Source organism: Drosophila miranda, chromosome XL, assembly GCF_003369915.1.
Source record: "Drosophila miranda strain MSH22 chromosome XL, D.miranda_PacBio2.1, whole genome shotgun sequence".
NCBI lineage: Eukaryota > Metazoa > Arthropoda > Insecta > Diptera > Drosophilidae > Drosophila > Drosophila miranda.
The window spans coordinates 11,483,986-11,492,120 of record NC_046673.1 but is presented as its reverse complement, the minus strand read 5'-3'; the positions used below and the strand labels follow the sequence as shown (position 1 = coordinate 11,492,120).

The window sequence follows — 8,135 nt, the reverse complement described above, 5'->3', positions numbered from 1 at the left end:
TGTCTCCTCTCATCCACCATCACATTTGTATCATTTTGTGGCTTAATTATGATTAATTGTTATTGTGTGGCCTGTGTTCCCTTTTCAATGGCTGTTCAATGCTTTCCGCGCAGGCAAATCGCTTTGGTGCAGTACAGTAATGAAATGAATCATGGCAGGAGAATAGACTTACGAAGTGGAGATTAATGTTAAACATTCAGGCCAAGATGAAGAGTTGGAGGCACTACGAAATCATTGGAAATCCTTACATACTTGTTAGTTTATATAAAGATATAGATAGATATGTATATACAAAATAGCTGGGTGTACACTTGGCTGATTCTTATGAGGTAGCTCAAATTGTTTTCTTTCATTGCCATACATCCTTAGTCTCAAGAGATCTGACTACGACAGTTTTGTGAAGGCTAAACAGCTTTTTTATTCAAACAATATAATCGAAATTCATACTACAACAATTCTCAATAAGAAGTCCTTGCCTTTCAACTCAGATCGATTCGAGATTCGGGCTGTCAAGTTCTGGGTTTGGGGCTCAGCCAGAAATGTTTCAGTTACGTCGAGTAGTTCTCCGAGAGAACACGTAGTATACAAATTTTGTGTGTGTAGAACAAAAAAGTAAGAAATTTAGTTTTTGAATAAAAAAAAATAAAATAAACTTCAAAATTAAAACGAAAAATAATTTGGAAATATTATTTTTCTCCGAATAGACCAAATGGATTAGACGCCACGCTGCAACGAGGTTGGATGTGCAATACGGTCAGGTGGAAGGTTGAACTAGACGTCCCGCAGAGCCCTTGCATGTAACCTCCACTTCACAACCACCATCGAAGATATCCCGGCCATCAATTTGCCAAAAGTGCTCAAAGCCAACTCTTCGGGAGTTCTTTAAAGTGAGATCTCTGCCCTTCTCAAGGATCTTGCCACACCAAGTGCAATGCGGGTCGCCTCAGATACTTTACGCCTGCGTTGTAGCATCCTAAAATTTTAGTGAAACTTTTACGTAGACTATATACGGTAAGTGAATCATTCTACACGTAACTTGAGGGATTCGGTCTCTCTTTCTGATTGTGAAAATGAACTTGACTGAGAACCATTACTGTCATTTGCAGGATAGAATCGATGCGGACTCGGAAATGTACTTGGACCATTCTTTGACGCTGATTTAGATTTGGTATGTGGAGTAGGCCTACTAGAACTCTACTTTTATGGTGGTGCGGAAAAGTGTTTATTACACTTCCAAGCATAACCATATAAATAAAGAGATTTTTGTCTACCAAAAAATCTATTAACATGTCTGAAATACACTAGAAGGCACAGGAAGGATGGTCTTATCTGCGCAAAAGAGGGAGACGACGACCCGTTGGAAGCACTACCAATATACAATAATTAACTACACTGTTACACTAAGTGCAGAATAGCTGCGATGCATCCATCCCCTCTCCTATTTTGACGAGTCATATAGGTGCTACGTTAAAATAGACAGCTCTCTGTCAGGTTTCACACCGATAATGTCTTAGCTGAGGGACATCTCGATTCGGCTTTTAATGGTGCCGAATGGCGTCTCTGCGTTAAAGGTAAAGAAACCTACCAAAGAAATCATTGATGACATCAAAAGTCTCTTGAAGAATGAAAGTGAATGAGAGAAAAATCGACAGAAGGAGAAAGTAAACGTAAATGAAAGCATAAAGAAAAGCAAAGTAGAAATGTTGAAAGGCCAAGAGGAAGGTAAAACGTCATATACCATGCTAAAAATAATCAACAACAACCTTGAAAGTGGTAAGGGAAACAAGTAGAAGGTGGGCCAGAAAATTAGTCAAAGGCGAAGCAAAAAGGAAAAAGAAAATCGAATGCAGGACAAAAGCCAATTAACTAATTCAGTTGGAAATAATCAAACATTCTCAACGCAAAGGTAGAGGTATAGGGGGAGAGAGATGCAGACGAGAATATACCCACTCAGATTCTCAGATGCTTAGATACTCAGATAGTCACATGAGAGCCATATCAAAGTGCACTCAAATAGATACATTAGTCGTCACTTCATAATGACATTGATGGCTCCGTTAACAGGCACAAAAGAGGGAAATTCAAGGGAAAGTTTGCCAGCCTCTCCTTCTGCCCTTGAAGCTTATTTTCTGGGTCTGGGTCTGGGTCCTTCTTCTTGCCTGTTGGTTAGCAAAGATTGGCAGGACTGACAGGGCAGGCCAGCGCCGGAAAGGACAGAGCAGAGTGGAGCGGAGCAGGGGAACAAAAACTTTGGCTAGTTACTTTTACAGTTATTATTGAAAGCTGCAAAAACTTTGGCTTATTTCATTACGCCAAAACTTTTCATTACGCAGAGGGAGGCTGAGAGGCTGCGAGAGTGGGCCAGGCGAAGGCACAGCATGTGCGTGGGAATGCTATAATGGTAACACAGATCCATTCCATGCCTCACCATATCTCTCGCCCTCTCTCTCGCTCTCTCTCCCGCTTATCAATGCGAAAGTTTTTGCAAAAGTAACCAAAAACAGTGAGAGGCAAACTTGATCCTAGCTAGACGACATATCATGTGACCCTTCAAACAAAAAGTGCCAAAGTCAAAGCCATTTGAAACGTCAAGCAAATTGAATTGAAAGAGAGAGTGTAGTGTAGAGGACTCCAGATACCAGAGCCCATATCCCAGATCCCTGCTCCGTAATAGCCCTGATAATTGTCCCTGGGTTATGGTTGGGATGGCGGCTGAAGGAGTGGTGGGCGAGCCAGAGCCCCGTCCAATTGAATTGCGTTTGACGTGTGAGGCTTTTAAGGTTTTTTATTACATTTATGAACACACAACGAATCGAACGGCAAAGCCAAGGAAAGGCAACATTATTCGGCCAGGTCTGAACGGCTCGCCGTTGAGTGCTTGAGTGCCTGGTTCTCCCGTCTATGCGATATCCGATATGAAAATTGATTTGTTTGATTAATGTCCCATTGTCCACTGTCCCCGGTCTCCTGACCACTGTCCATTGTCCATTGTCCATTGTCCATTGTGTATTGTCCTTATCCCTGACGAGGACATGTAACCGAGGCCTTATTAATTGCCATCTAATTGCTCACGGTCACGCAACTCTCCAACAAAACCAAAACCAACAAAAACAACAGCAAAAAAGACGAAAAATTCTAGAAAAAGGAAGCATTTTTGCTGCACTAATTGAAAAAGTCGTCGTACAAAAGTTATTTATATATGTATGTCCAACATATACATACATATAGATGTACCAGCGCTATATATATCCCCAGTAAAAATGCAAATTAATTTGCACCACAAACTTCATCAAACTAGGGTTTAAAAAAAGGAACAGGGGCGGAGAGAGAGCCAGAGAGAGAGTGAGAGTGAGAGAGTGTGAAAAAGATGGAGAAAACAAACATTTTCACACCATAACCAAATTAAAAGTTCTGCCAACTAAAAAACAATTTGTAAGCCAAAGTTGCAGTTGCAGTCAACTGCCAACAGCGAGAGAGAGAAAGAGAGATAGATATAGGGATAGGGATAGGGGCCGTTCAGGAGCAGGGGCAGCAGCAGGGGCAGGAGCAGCAAGAGATGGAGCTACTGCTGTTGCATTCCGCTTCTGGCCCCGCGGGGCACTTTGTGTTGTTGCTTATCTAATCAGCGCAGTTGGCGCCACATTTCAAAGCTCTGGGGGCCAAATGCAATTTCTCCCCCAACTCAAATACATTTTCCATTCGCGCATCCCTCTCCACTTTTGTGTTTCGCATTTTATGTTTCACCATTTTGCACACATTTTTTGCACACCCTCTGCCGTCGTTGCCCACTGTTGTTGCCGAGAAAATGAAATCAGTAGAAAAGCCAATTGCATTTTCATATGGCAATCTATAGGCAGCAGCCGTCAAAAGGCCAAAGAAAGGAATCAAATCTTATTGAAAGCAAAAGGCAGAAGCCAGAATGGAACATTAATGAATGAAAGTGCTTCTAAAAGAGGGAAAGTTAAACATTTTCTTGATAAAAAGAAAAGCGCGTTGAAGAGAGAGAGAGGGAGAGGCCGCGCGAGGCCAGGATTTCGTTCAACCGTGAGGTAATCTCATGTCTCTAATAAACGCGAATATGCTCTAGTTGAAGGTCCTCTAGAATGAATAATATGAAATAATTGGTAATGCATTGTTTCAACATGTTTTTATGAGAGCTTGGCTCGTGTGCATGTATTGAATATGCATTTTAATTCATTGAAGTTGCCGACAGCTCTACTTTCTGGACAATTCTTCTAGTGTGTTGGTGCTGTTCATGGTGTTGGTGTTTTCTCTGCTGCTGGCGATTGAGTGTAGTAGTAGTGTAGAGTGTAGTAGTGTGAGAAATGCTCGATCCGAGGTCCAGTCCATAGAGTCCTTAGAATTAATCCTCGGAATATGCACCAGAGGCCCAGGAAGATGGATAAGAACGCTGCGTAGGGGAGTTGCTTAGAAGGAACAAACTCTGAACGGAAAGAGCATCGGCTTCTGCGCTGTTGAACGTGGATCCACCGAAGCACCCCTCCGATCGTTGATCGTATTCACTGTTGTATTCTGAATATGACCGAAAGTCCTGCTGCTCCACGATGGGGCAGTAGCGAGACATCAGGATCGGACCAGTGTCCACATTGCGTGCAGCGTGGCGCCGGCTGCGACCCTTCTTCTTGCGCTTCAACCTCTTGCTTCGGATCAAAAGAGGACGGTTCCTTGCAAGGAGCCTGCCTTTGGGCATGCGGTTCTGCCCAGAATCGTTTTCGGTGACTTCGAGAGCCAAATCAAACGGATGAAAGTCGATTGGGGGTCTGGGGCTCGACATGCGGTCCATTTTGTACACCTTGATCATCTTGCTGGCCTCGTAGTACTCCTCGCTGTAGCCTACGGCTCCCTCGCAGGGTGGCTCGATGCCGGCTGCTTGGTCCCGCGCCGCATTCGTAATATCTTCGATCTCCTCCTTGACGTCGTCGAAGATTCGTCTCTCGCTGGTGAACGCAACGGGCATCAAATTTTTGAAAGGGCTGCAGTGCACCTTCGAGCGTGGCGGCTGAATGTACTCCGGGTAGGGACAGTTCTTAAGCTCCCGCATGATTTCATAGGCCGTCTCCATCGAGGACTTTGCCCCCTCGGGCAGCTTCCATTCGCCATACCTATGGTCGTCGTTGTTCACCTCCACATAGGGTTGGCGATTCTCCGGCAACCCCTTTTCGAGATTTATTCGGGAAAAGGTGTGAATAAGCTCGGTCATCTCCTCGACAGTTATTAGCTCCATTTCGCGTGGCGGTGGGATATGCGGAAAGCGGCTTTTTATTGGCTTAGCACGTCCCATTATGTTTTGACTCACTAAATTTAGTTTTAGAAATGATTGAGTATGACTTTGGTTTTGGGCTGTGTCACAGCTAGCTATATCAAAAACCGAATGACTATGACTTTCTATAGTTCCAATCACAGCTCATCACAATGAAGTATTTGCTGACGTGTGCTAGAACTAGTTCTGGAGCCATAATTGAGATCTTGCTGCAAAGACAGGCACCTGTCTCCAAAGTATTTTGGTAATTTGATAGGACCATATTCAATGTACAGCGCATGTGCAACCCTGTGTGGAGCAGCTGAGCCACGAAAACCAAAGAAATTATATCTAAATTGCATCAAAAGTGTATATATTTTCATCATATTTAATTTTATATTAAATCTCGGGGTCCTTTGCTCTACTGCAGAAGACTCTAAAAGTTTTTTCGTCCTAGCACAGACTCTACAGCCCTTCCATTTGCCATTTGCTTTCCAACCATGCCACGCTATCATTTTGGTGGGGCATTATTACACAACCCATTCAAATCCATAAAACCCTAATAATTGTCTGTGCCATAATGTTTATGTGTATTGTTGTTGGCGTCTCTGTTGTTTCCCCTACTAATTGTTCAATGATAAGAAAGCAAAGGATGGAGGATAGGGAGAAGAGTTGGGGTCGGGTTAAACCCTTTTTTGCGGGCTTTAACCGTTTTCTCCACCCCGTTGAACGTCGTTTACATGACACTTGAGGCTTAACCCTAGGGAGAGCTGGCAAAATGTGTTAAACCATTAAATGAAATTGAAATTCTTGCCGAGTTTACTTGATTATACTGTCACCAATAATTAAATGTCGCAACAAGTTGCCACCCCACCCGGCAGCCGGTACTCGGTACTCGGCACTCGGCACCCAGCAGCCACCAGCGACAACCCACCCACCACACAGGCAACTAGCACCTACAGCCAAGGACGCGGCATGAAGAATGAAGGATGCAGAACGAAGGACAATGCCACTGGGTAATGGGGTCTCTCGCAAACGGTTTAAACCGGTCTGCCAGCCCGCTGGCGCGTGATAAATTGTACTCATTAAAATATTTTAATTTACTTGCCAAAGCGCGACCCACAAATGCCGCGACAGCCCCAAAAATGGGGGGCAGGGACGTGGCAGGGCGGCAGCCACGGTTAAATGTAACATTAAATTAATGCTCGACACATTTTGGGGCAGACGATGGCGGATGGCGGTGTAAAAAGTTATTTTCGCTGGATGTTTTGTTATGTTTTATTTTCGACATAATTGGTTATATTAAGGCGAGTTTGTCAGCCGACACCGCCGGCTCTACCAACTTGAGCACCGCAGAATCTACTCCTCCGTGCATCGTGCATCGTGTGGTGGGAACATGTGCTATGTTAGCGACCCGGAGATGTCATCCAGCCAATTATACACATGTGTCAATAAGCATCGATACGGGACGGTATCGATTCATATCTGCTATTTTTACGAGTAGATATAGTATTCGTACATAGATTGACAGACACATATGTACTTTTAGCTGGCTATATAAACCTATATGACCTTTGGATGGGCTAATGGTAATCGATCTGATGGCTGGTATCGATAATGGTGTACTTTATTATTTATTTTATATAACCATATGTACCGTATCTCTGATAATATGCATGTCTGACAGTTGATCACTTAATGTTATTGATTATACGAGTGCCGGGCATAATATTTATACACTGTTAATATTCCATAAAAAATAACCACACATGTAGATACATTTTATCCATTTTATATGCGTAATTCAACCTCGTTTACTGAAAACTTGATGTGGCATCAATTACGATCCGATTGCCGCTCGGGGATTCCCCGTGCCGGAGGAGGGAAGCTGCTGTTGCAGTTCTGGAATGAACGGATAATCAGAATTGTGTAAATTACCCGAAAATGTCATCAAGTCAATTTGCAAAATGAGAAAAGTAATCAGTAAGAGAAACACTGAGAAGTGGCACAGGGAGTGGTTTGGGTAGGGGAGGAAGAGGGCGTGGGCGAGGGCGACGGCGAAAATACCGAACAAACACACAAATGCAAAAAGTACTTAAAATTTAAATCACTTCACAGCAAATCCTCTTCCACACGGGTCTCTCTATCTGGCCTTCTTCTCTTTTACGATATCCTCTTGCCACTCTGTCACTCAGCATATCTCTTTCTCTGTCTCTCTCTCTCTCTGTCTCTGTCTCTTTCCAGCACACACACACACACACATATCCAGCAACAATATAAATTATATTTTGAGGGTAAATAAAACACTTAACGCCCTTTTAGCGGTTGACACCCTACCTCCCCCTCTGAATCCACCATGATTCCTCCCAAAATCACCCACGGTACCACCCCCCTACCCCTCACCTAATCCCAGCGGAAAGCAGAGCCACGATATGCTCTGTTAACGGCGCGTTCTCGGGAAGGACCGACCCGACTCCCCTATCCCAGTCGAGTAAACACATTGTCGCAGCGGGCGTCCTTTGAGCCATCATTACCAAAATGGCAGGCGGGCAGACGGCAGAAGAACAGCGGGAGGCAGGGCGGAGCTAAGGGCGAGGGCGAGGGCGAGGGCGAGGAAAACGAAGACTGAGACAGAGACTAAGACTAAACAAATTTGCCCCGCTGATGTCTTCGTCAGCTTTACTTTTTCTCATAACTGTCAGTTGACAGCTTCAGAGTTGCTTTTTCCATCCAGCCAGAGCTGTCCTCCGTTTCCGCCTCGTCCTGGCGTTGACGAAAAAACTTTGCCGCTTTGTCGACGTTAGCTGTTGTCGTATCCAGTACCAAGTCGCTTAATGGAAGGGTATACTGTGCTCGAGTAAGTTTTCTGACCGCC

General features: G+C 44.2%; 1 long non-coding RNA gene across 1 annotated transcript; it reads left to right on the top strand.

Moving 5' to 3' along the window:
- Nucleotides 1-500: 500 nt before the first annotated feature.
- On the top strand, nt 501-1,278 carry LOC108164575. Its single transcript, XR_001775867.2, has 3 exons — nt 501-612; nt 705-1,011; nt 1,107-1,278. It is a non-coding gene; the product is annotated as an uncharacterized LOC108164575 (long non-coding RNA).
- Nucleotides 1,279-8,135: the final 6,857 nt, after the last annotated feature.